Below are 12,250 nucleotides of genomic sequence, written 5' to 3'. Positions count from 1 at the left end.
GTCTTTAGATATAAAATCAAGGTAACAGGAACCAATTGATAATCCGGTCTTATATTCCTGAAGAACAGCCTAGATAAATCAATCACCTCTCAATAATCCTTCCTGACTACACAAGCGGATTATCGAGGAATCACAAACAGTGAGACGAAGATGTTTGTGACTTCTTTATCTTGCCTATCGGAGAACTCTCACGATCTCAAGCCAATCAAGGATTGTACTCGTACGATAGAAGATGCAAGATCAGATCACACAACTACGATAAAAGTAGTATCGGTCTGGCTTCACAATCCCAATGAAGTCTTTAAGTCGTTAACATGATTTTAGAGAAGAAAATCAAAGGTTAATGGAGATCGACTCTCGCGAGCGCACTAGTATCACATAGACGTGTGGGGATTAAGTCTTTGCTAAGGCTAGACATCTCCTATATATAGACTTCAAATCAGATGTAGGATCCAAATATCGTACAAGTATTTGTAAGTGTGCGAGATTCATAAAAGGCTATGCGATAATGTCGAACGGAGAATAGGAAATAAAAGGAAATATGAAATAAAAGGAAATATGAGTTGTCATCCACTAGGGAGCATCCTATATAAATAGAAAGGTAGGAGAGACAAAAGGGACTTGTATTATTATCTTCTTATTCTTCCCCAAAAACCATAGAAAGAGAGAATGAGCATTGCAATAGATAAGCATTAGCTAAGTAACAGATAAGCATTCTATTATATTCCAAAATGGAGAATGGAGGCAATTTAAAGCTACATCAATTTTAGCGTGCAAAATGAGCTAAGTAACGCAAACATTAGCTATACATTGCAATAGATAAGCATTCTCATCATACAAACATCATACTCGCATCATAAAAGCATTGCATAAGCATTTCATAGCATAAACATCGCATACACATTTCATAACATAATCATCACATAAGCATTATATTCGCACAAGTACTTTACAAAACTGTACGGAATAATATTGCAGAACTTCGCAATAATATCGCAAAATTTCGCAAAATTTTTCAGAATTTCGCAGAATTATTCAGAATTTCACAGAATTATTCAGAATTTCACAGAATTATTCAGAATTTCGCAGGATTATTCAGAATTTCGCAGGATTATTCAGAATTTCGCAGGATTATTCAGAATTTCGCAGAATGTATCAGAACAGGATTATTCAGAATTTCGCAGAATGTGTCAGAATTTCGTAGGATTATTCAGAATGTGTCAGAATTTCGCAGAATGTGTCAGAATTTTGCAGAATGTGATTATTTCGCAGAATGTGATTATTCCGAACGATATGATCATTTCGCTCAATTATTTCGCACAATTATAAGCAACTTGAAGAGATTATACTATCGCATGAGCAGAAAACATGAGACAGAGGAAAGATGAGAATGAAGAAACAATTCGCACATTCAACATTTTCTCAAAGATACATGTTTCGACCCATGCCCATGCGCGTGTACCAAGCACCAAGTCCGTGTCTACTTGAAAAATACATGTTACGACCCATGCTCATGCGCGTGTACCAAGCACCAAGTCCGTGTCTACTTAAAAAATACATGTTTCGACCCATGCCCATGCGCGTGTACCAAGCACCAAGTCCGTGTCTACTTGAAAAATACATGTTTCGACCCATGCCCATGCGCGTGTACCAAACACCAAGTCCGTGTCTACTTGAAAAATACATGTTTCGACCCATGCCCATGCGCGTGTGCCAAGCACCAAGTCCGTGTCTACTTGAAAAATACATGTTTCGACCATGTCCCTTCGCGTGTACCAAGCACCAAGTCCATGTCTACTTGAAAAATACATGTTTCGACCCATGCCCATGCGCGTGTACCAAGTCCGTGTCTACTTGAAAAATACATGTCGCACGGAGAATAGGAAATAAAAGGAAATAGGAAATAAAAGGAAATATGAAATAAAAGGAAATATGAGCTGTCATCCACTAGGGAGCATCCTATATAAAGAGAAAGGTAGGAGAGAGAAAAGGGACTTGTATTATTATCTTCTTATTCTTCCCCAAAAACCAGAGAAAGAGAGAGAGCTCCAAATACTCATTAATGGAGTCTCAATGTAATTCATATGTAATTCAATGATCATAGTGAAACCTAACCCCGTGGATGTAGATCAAATTGATCGAACCACGTAAATCTTGTGTCTTATTTTCTATTTTCGTTATCTTTATTTTCATATCAAATAAGTTTAGATCTAGAAATCATAGCCATGATAATACAAGGGGTTTGTTGTAGGATTTCCTGCAACTACATCAGGGTTTTGCCTTAGTTACAAAGCAATTCATATTCACCGTTAGATGAAAACCTGATTTAGATTCAAGCCAATATCTCTCAACCGTTAGATCGAAAGACATATCTTGTCGCACACACTTAGGTACACGTTTACTGGGTTCGTGAAAACCATGCCCAAACGAGTACGTGTATGTTGGTTCAACATGATAACCCAAAAGGTCAACCATATGAGCATTTCATATTAACCTTGTTCTTCTTCAACATAACTAGTTCAATTGACTCAAATGAACTAGTTAGAGAGTTGTTCAATTGCTATGAGATCTTATGTAACTACACAAGACACAATTGAAACAAAGATGATTCGATTCACAGAATCGGCTCATGAACATTATAGCCACGGTTTGCATAAAGCATTCCTTAATAATTAATGTTTCATGTTCAGAGCACATCTTTAGATCATAACCACTTAAGCTCACAAACAAGTTCGTGGATTTAAGTTAATCAGTTGAGTTTTCCAAACTCAGCAGAAATTCTTGGTTCGAGAACTTCCGCCAGTTCGTGGACTGAGTCTGCGGACTGGGTTGGCGGACATGACAAGCCAATTCCACAATCCTCCCGATTACTCTTGATCAACAAAGTTCGAAAACTTCGGTTCAAGGAATACATGGTTATATAATCTAAACTCTCATTCCAACCATTGAGACATTCTCAGAGGACGCTATGTACCCGTTATTCACAGACCGATTCACGTCAGAGCAATTCTCAAATGTGATTGAAAATTTTCATGACTTTCGTCACTAGGTGAAGATAAACCTGATCAACGCGAAACGCTTTACCAATACATGATTTCGAGTAAAAGATAAGCAATGAATACTCAGCTCGAAATATCAAGTGTGTATGATCTAGTTTATATAGCATACGACTTTTGTCTCATAAGAAGTAGGAGATAGAATAGATAGACTTTTGAGTGATAGATAAGTTCAAGTCTTCACATACCTTTTTGTTGATGAAGTTCCACGGTTCCTTGTGTAGATCTTCGTCGTTGTCGTTGAATCACCATAAGTCCTTGAGCTCAACTATACTTTTCCTATCCTAGTCCGAGACTTAGCTAATAGGCTAGAAATCAAGACTTATAGTTTTGATCACTAACATTGACAAACATGCTTGATATAGCAATGCATGCAAGGTTGACCGAGCTATGCTTTAACAATCTCCCCTTTGTCAATTTTAATGACAAAACTATTAATACATATGGAATACAAAAAAGATAAACTTTAGTGGCTCCTATTCCATAGTCTAATCTTCAACATTCCTTGAAATCTTCGCCCTTCCAAGTACTCCAATGATCCCAAAGGTTGTAAGTTTAGTATCACCGTTGTTGAAGATCATTAGCAGTAACAATGAGAGAAATCGAGATTCTCGATCATTATTATACAGTGTCATAGTATTATTATGAACATCAAAGTCCAATTGCATCACGACTTTAACAACAATATTATGGTGATATGTATCACTCCCCCTTAGTCAATACTCCATATCTATCATGGAAACCACTCCCCCTTACACAATGATCCGAAAACCATATGTATTTGTAGCGTGACCTACAATATTTCTCCCCCTTTTTGTTAATAAAATTGGCAAAGGTACAAGAATGGGATCATAATGAAATTTCGACAAGAGACATTTCATGACCAAAAGAAAGAAAACACATCATCTTAATTTAGATGCAATCTTATAGCCTAAGCTAACATCTTTCATCAAGGAGTTTTAAGATACAAGATAACCCCTTTAAAATACCACAGCTGCACTCCCCGCAAGATATTACCATTAAGCAAAAGTGCAAAAGAACTCTCCCCCATTTGATGTCATTCCCGAGAGAACAACAAGAGCGACCTTAATTTCAAGAGAAAATAAGGATTTTTATTGGGCACCAAAAACCATGGGAATGCTTTTCTATATCCAAATCACAACCAAAATACTCACAAGTAAACTCATGAATATTTTAGTTAGAATATGCAATCAAATCAAAACCACAAAAGTGATCAATTTAATAGATAGTGCTTAACATAAATAAACTTACGAGCTACGACTAAGTCAACCATACGGAGATGACTAACAAAATCGTTCAAGTACTCAACATAAGGAAAACCTTACGGAATACACGACTACATTAACCAATAGAACATGATAGTGTATCCGTTCATATACTCAACACAAGGGATTGTGGAATATATGAAAACTCAACTAGATTAATTAAAAGAGAACCTATAATTAACCCAATTGGATTTTACAACCAAACTAATCACCGAAGTAATCAATTTAATTATAAAAAGGTTTTGCTCGACAAAAGAATACTTTTGGAGCAAATAACTAAATAACCACACAAGATGATTAATTTAGTTCATAATGCTAAACATATAGCATCTCATGGAACAACCAACAAAGCCAAGGTTAATCGACTTAGTTATACGGTGCTCAACATAAGACACACAATGGAGCCTTCACGGTAAAACATAAAAATGGATCAATGAAGATCAATACCGTGGATAACATACAAGGATCTATTCTATCTTTGCATCATTATATGCATAACAATATAATAGAATTTATCCTTGTAACACAAAAGATTTTTATCCTATTTTCCGTCAATTAAATGATTACATAGGCTTAACTTTTGTATATGTCAAAAGTCCATTCGTCCTTTCATCAATAAGAATACCGATTCATGAACGACTTTACTTTTGACAAAAATATGGGACCTTCAAGTACACAGGCGCAAACAATACATATCCCATAAAAATATTGCAATATATCAAAATCAACCAAATTGCAATAATAATCATCCTCAATATTTTTAGAAGTTAAAAACAATAAACCTAAAAAATAACATAAGAAGATGAAACAAAAATAGCTATGTGTAGTCACAATCTTCGCTATTCAATGCACTAGTTATTCTTCCAACTAAGCCAAAAAGAAGACATACTAGTTATCTAAGACAAATACAGACCCTTAGGCCAAAACCCAAACACTAATCAGAAGGACGGTGTTGGAGACTCACGCGTCTTGTGATCATAGAGCTTATGAGTGATAGCACCCTCATCAACCTTTGAGGAATCATCCTTTTTGAGGGGCTGATTCTTCATGAGAGCCAGGTTACAGTTAACCTTTTCCAACTTGACTCTTACAACATCAAGACACTTTATAGTCCCAACAAGCTGCTGAGTATCAATGATCACCTTAGTTGGAATCTGCTCCCCAATATCTGAGTGATAAACAGGAGATTGCGGAAGAAAACTTTCAACTTCAACAAGAGTTCTCTTCTTTTTATCAAACTCAAAGTATATACCGTTATCAACAAAGTCTTCAGGAAAATCCCATGAAGAAGAAGACATTGATGAGAAACCTAGATTAAACAAGCTATAACTCAATAGGAAGGGTATATAAATGGTTTGAGAGAAATAGGGTTTAAAGGTAGGTATATGAGACAGAGTCTAAAACCGTACATGTACCCTTACGAGGGCCCAACACAAAACGTGTGGTTTTGAAAGCCAAGATAACAAACAACAAAAATATAAACAGGGGTGATAAAAATACTCATGTAGAAGTATGTGACAGATTATCCATCTAAGAACGATAAGAAAATAGATAGATAATCGCAGATACTATTCACAGAGTATACCTATTCAATTCTCACAAAACTAGGATTTTTGGTGAGTGAGATATCAACCTTGTGATTAATTAGCACAAGTATGAGCACTCAGCTCATTAAATGAACATTACTTTTGTTTAGCCTTCCTTCTTTGATTATCACTCAGTTTAGAAAAATAAGACATAGCTTGATCAGTATATCCTTCTGAAGGCTTTCTCTGAGTATTAAATCTAGGACCTCTTGTAATTGGTTCAAGGGGATCAGAAAAGATGGGAATCCATTTTCTAGACTTAGATTTACCAAAAATATTCTTATGAACCCTGGGAATACATTCATCTGTAATATAAGAGTTAGAATGTACCTGTGTCCTGTGATGACTTCTAGGAAGAATTCCATGTTTATAAGGTTCTTGGTTTTCTGTGGGTATATGATTCACTGCGGTAGTTGACTGACAATTTGTTCCATTTATGGATAAAAACAAATTACGAAGCTTATAAATTTGTTTCTTTCTGGCAAAACAACGGATAACATAGTGATTTCCTTTCCCACAGAAGGTACAAATTCGTGGAGGAGAAGTAACAAATGGAACTTGTTTAAACTTCATAGCCACCAGAAAAGAGTGTAAGTTATGAAAAATTTTCTCGACACAATCTTCATCCGGAGAAAATTTTATTCTGTACGGGGACTCATGAGAGTTAGTTTGTGCAGAAGAATTTTTCTTTAAAACAGAGTTTTCCTTTTCCAAGGATTTGCACTGTCCATGGGCTACGGCAAGAGATGCTTTAAGTTTCTCCTTCTCAACATGAAGTCTGTCAAGATCAGATGAATGCGTCTTGATCAAACACTTTTCTCTAATTGAGCCTTCTTTAATCAGCTTTTCAAGATTACAAATCTTTTCACGCTATAGATTGTTTTCTTGAAGAAGTTTCTCAATTTCCTTAGAGAAAGACCCTATAATGTTATAGAGTACCTGTTCACGATCAAAAGACTTTTCAAATTCATCAATGAGTTTACCATGATCCTGTAGATCAATACACTAAGTAGAATTTTTTGAAATTCTGGTGAGATCCATTTGAGATTTAGCCATTATATCTAATGTCTCATTGGAGGAAGAATGATTCATACAAGATGAGACATTCTTCTTACCTCGGGATTCAGAAGAATCATCTAAGGAATGACCCTTTGAGGTATTTCCGAGACACTTGACAAAGTTGACAGCTTTAGGAGGCATATTGGTGTGCGTATGAGATTCTGTCCACAGAGTCAGATCGCTACAAACACAGACTGATGAGGTCTTAGACGTGTTTGCCTGCTCTGATACCAATTGAAAAAGCGGGGGTCTAACAACACCACCCAATATTTCGATTAACAATGTGTATGGACAAACTCCAATATACTTTTTATGAGAATCAACTAGACAGTCAGGCTCAATCAATAAAAAGATATATCAAAGAGTTTATATCTCCCTCTCTCGATTTAATCTTTACTCAAGCAAATAGAAACCTGCGAGTCTTTATCAAAGAGAGAGATAACTTGGACGGTACCAAAGACCAATGTCCAAGGATCAATTAATATCAATCAACAACCAAAGGTTGGATTTCCAATTGATGATCTTAACGCACAACCTGTATTATTTCAATTATATAAAATATAATGCGGAAAAGAAATAACACAGACACCAGAAGTTTTGTTCACGAGGAAGCCGAAAATGCAGAACAACCCCGGGACCTAGTCCAGATTGAATACACACTGTATAAAGCCGCTACAGACACTAGCCTACTGCAAACTAACTTCGGACTGGACTATAGTTGAACCTCTATCAATCTCCCACTGATACAAGGTACAGTTGTACTCCTACGCCTCTGATCCCAGCAGGACATTGCGTACTTGATTCCCTATGCTGATCTCACCCACAACTAAGAGTTGCTGCAACCCAAAGTAACAGACTTGACAATAAACAAATATGTCTCACACAGAAAAGTCTATCAAAAGGATAAATCTGTCTCCCACAGATAAACCCTAGGTTTTGTTCCGTCTTCAGATATAAAATCAAGGTAACATGAACCAATTGATAATCCGGTCTTATATTCCCGAAGAACATCCTAGATAAATCAATCACCTCTCAATAATCCTTCCTGACTACACAAGCGGATTATCGAGGAATCACAAACAGTGAGACGAAGATGTTTGTGACTTCTTTATCTTGCCTATCGGAGAACTCTCACAATCTCAAGCCAATCAAGGATTGTACTCGTACGATAGAAGATGCAAGATCAGATCACACAACTACGATAAAAGTAGTATCAGTCTGGCTTCACAATCCCAATGAAGTCTTTAAGTCGTTAACCTGATTTTAGAGAAGAAAATCAAAGGTTAATGGAGATCGACTCTAGCGAGTGCACTAGTATCACACAGACGTGTGGGGATTAAGTTTTTGCTCAAGCTAGACGTCTCCTATATATAGCCTTAAAATCAGGGTTTTGCTTTAGTTACAAAGCAATCCATATTCACCGTTAGATGAAAACCTGATTTAGATTCAAGCCAATATCTCTCAAACCGTTAGATCCAAAGACATAGCTTGTCACACACACTTAGGTACACGTTTACTGGGTTTATGAAAACCATGCCCAAACGAGTACGTGTATGTTGGTTCAACATGATAACCCAAAAGGTCAACCATATGAGCATTTCATATTAACCTTGTTCTTCTTCACCATAACTAGTTCAATTGACTCAAATGAACCAGTTAGAGAGTTATTCAATTGCTATGAGATCTTATGTAACTACACAAGACACAATTGAAACAAAGACGATTCGTTTCACAAAATCGGCGCATGAACATTATAGCCACGGTTTGCATAAAGCATTCCTTAATAATTAATGTTTCATGTTTAGAGCACATCTTTAGATCATAACCACTTAAGCTCACAAACAAGTTCGCGGACTTAAGTTAATCGGTTGAGTTTTCCAAACTCAGCAGAAATTCTCGGTTCGAGAACTTCCGCAGTTCGCGGACTTAGCACACAAATGAGTTTTGGAAATCCCAGCAGAAATTCTCGGTCGAGAACTTCCGTCAGTTCGCGGATTGAGTTTGCGGACTGGGTTTGCGGACTTGGCAAGCCAATTCCACAATCTTCCCGATTACTCTTGATCAACAAAGTTCGAAAACTTCGGTTCAAGGAATACATGGTTATATAATCTAAACTCTCATTCCAACCATTGAGACATTCTCAGAAGACGCTATGTAGCTATTATTCACAGACCGATTCACGTCAGAGCAATTCTGAAACTTTTCATGACTTTCATCACTAGGTGAAGATAAACCTGATCAAAGCGAAACGCTTTACCAACACACGATTTCGAGTGAAAGATAAGCAATGAATACTCAACTCGAAATATCAAGTGTGCATGATATAGTCTATATAGCATATGACTTTTGTCTCATAAGAAGTAGGAGATAGAATAGATAGACTTTTGAGTGACAGATAACTTCAAGTCTTCACATACCTTTTTGTTGATGAAGTTCCACGGTTTCTTGTGTAGATCTTCGTCGTTGTCGTTGAATCACCATGAAGTCGTTGAGCTCAATTACACTTTTCCTATCCTAGTCCGAGACTTAGCTAATAGGCTAGAAATCAAGACTTATAGTTTTGATCACTAACATTGACAAACATGCTTGATATAACAACGCATGCGAGGTTCACCGAGCTATGCTCTAACAAAAACAAACATTTAATTTAAAATGAAACTGATTATGTTGTTGTCTCTCCAACTGCTTGGCCAATATGGCCATTTGCATTATTTCCCTTTCTTCTCTCTCTCGATTATGTTCAATTTGTTGTTGTGTTGTATCTAGCAACCTTTCCATAATTTTGTTTTGTTGTTGCTGACGAGGTGCGAGTGTCATTCGGGATTCTTTTAGAAAATCAACAAGCTTACTGTCCGCGTTGATCATCTGGGAGTCTTGCGATGATGGTGTAGCGGGTGTGCTTGGTCCAGAGACCCTTTTATTAATTTGAGCTTTTTACGAAGTTCTCGACTTGCGTTTATCTTCTATAAATCCACCTGACGACGTTCCAGGTATTGTACTTGGGTTGGTACTAAGGGTATATCCTAATGGAAAAGGGATACCGCTAAGGAAATTATAAGCGTTTGGAATTTGATTTGAAAATGAAGTCTCAACGAATTGGCTTGCAGATGGATTTGATTATTAAACATATTTGGAAAATTTCCGTGATATAGAGATGAAATAGGATTAGAATCTTGATCCATATCTTCAGCTACACCTACTTGTACATTTGTGTTGATGGTGGTTTTTAGCTTAGAGTTAAAATCGTAAAACCTTGCATCAGATGTGACGTCACTCTGCAAGGAAACGGTGCTGCGAGTACTAACCTCTCCGCCGACACATTTATTGAGCCGCTCAATATACTTTTATCCATAACACTCTGTAAATTCTGGCACCTCGCCGATACTAGACTCACTGAGCACTTTCCTGTGCTATGTTCCCCAGAAGAACCCTTAAATCGATATGGCATGACAGATTTATGTTCACCTGCAGCGGAGTAGCATGAACCTCCAAGTACCAAAGTTAAGGCCATTGCACGAAATGCTCAGACAGAAAGCACACTGCATTCCGTAGATAAAAATTTTGTGTGGCAGCATACGAAATCCAGCCAATTATTGTGATAACTCACAAAGAACTCATAAACCCGACTAATTTGCAAAACTAGGGTTTCGCCCCCCGCGCAACATACTAGACCCCGTTGGTCGAAACCATGCTTATCCAAGCTAGGCAACCAAATCCACCACAACACACTAAAAGTGCGGCCGCACCCTAGCATGTCGGCCCTCTTTCCATCGACCAACCAGGTCGCTTCAAATCCGCCACCGCGCGTTGGAAGTGTGGCCACGCCCTAGCATGCTGGCCCCATTTCCCGTCGACCAATCAGGTTGCTCCAAACCTGCCACGGTCTGAAAAGAAGTCGCTATACTAAGCTAGCGTCCCAAAACGCGCCAGCTTCCCAAAAAGCGCCAACATGTCGTACGCACGCATGCCAGGCACGCACACAACTAATTAGGGTTTCGATACACCAATCCCTAATTTGGGAAAGTTGCTACCTAATTCTTCCATAACGCCAATTTTAGCTTTGGCCATGTCTCAACTGGCGTACCTTATGCCGCTGCTACTAGCATGGAACCATGCCACTGGCCGCCAAACGGAAGGTATCCACGATCAACGGCTACCCTTCCTCCTGAGATGCAAATCTCAACCGTACAAGCTTGCCACCAAACCAAACGACTTGTGGCGACCTTTTTGGTCGCAATGCCAAATTCCATGATTTATGCCAAAACCTTAATTTGGCCGCGCCTAGAATATGCGTGAGCATGCTGGCCACGCCACCATGCCGCGAGCTGCGAAACAGAAGGTATCCACGATCAACGGCTACCCTTCCTCCTGAGATGCAAATCTCGGCCGTCGAAGGTCGCCACTGAATCGACAAACCTCTCAATCTTAACTTTCCATACGCTAGCAACATGCTACACGTTTTCCATGAAAATACTCGAGACATCAAAACATGTCACAAACTGGGGGATGCTCATAAGGGTACTGGTCTGGCGGTTTACAGCGTGCGGCGTGCAATACACCCGTTACAAGAAAGTGTCATAAAAGATAGGCGGTTAGTAATGGCAAGAAATAAGTGGTGAAACATATCTTCATTATGGAAACATAAATTCCATGCGTTACCCATTACCACTTTCTTCCACTACTCAACCGCTTCCACTTCTTACGAGGCCAGGGTACGTTTTATTCCGACTTGTATAAATAGGTTTCACTTATTTCCACCAAAGAACACGTTTTTGGTTAGGAGAATACAACACTCAGAAATCACCTGTTAGCTTTCCACATTGCTAGCGTTTCACCTTCTGACACGAGTCGTAATACAATCACTCTTCCAGAATCAACTATTCTGGCCTCAACAATCTCTTCGATTCCCTCCCTAAGACCAACCCTTCTCCTTCACTTTGTGACCGAAGCAAGTCTGGAACGGCCATTTCTTGGTTTAGGCCGGATTTATACAGATTGATCTCTCGAATCAAAGTACTCCCGTGCAGTACATTGTTTTGGGTTTAGATTCGTTTCTCATCCGCATTCACACGAAATTACCGAAATCAGCAGAAACGGTTTTCACCCCCAAAAAATTGGCGACCACAGTGGGAGATTAATCTCTCGGTTACAATATCAATTTCCAATTCCAAGTTTCATTCTTCAAACCAGACATCAATATGGTAGAAGCAAACGATCGCGCGGGTTTCAATGGCTCAGTTGTCAGTTATCACACGATGAGGAA

Source organism: Papaver somniferum, chromosome 9 (assembly GCF_003573695.1).
Source record: "Papaver somniferum cultivar HN1 chromosome 9, ASM357369v1, whole genome shotgun sequence".
In the NCBI taxonomy this organism is placed as follows: domain Eukaryota; kingdom Viridiplantae; phylum Streptophyta; class Magnoliopsida; order Ranunculales; family Papaveraceae; genus Papaver; species Papaver somniferum.
The sequence above is the reverse complement of the archived record's forward strand: the minus strand, read 5'-3'. Positions refer to the sequence as shown.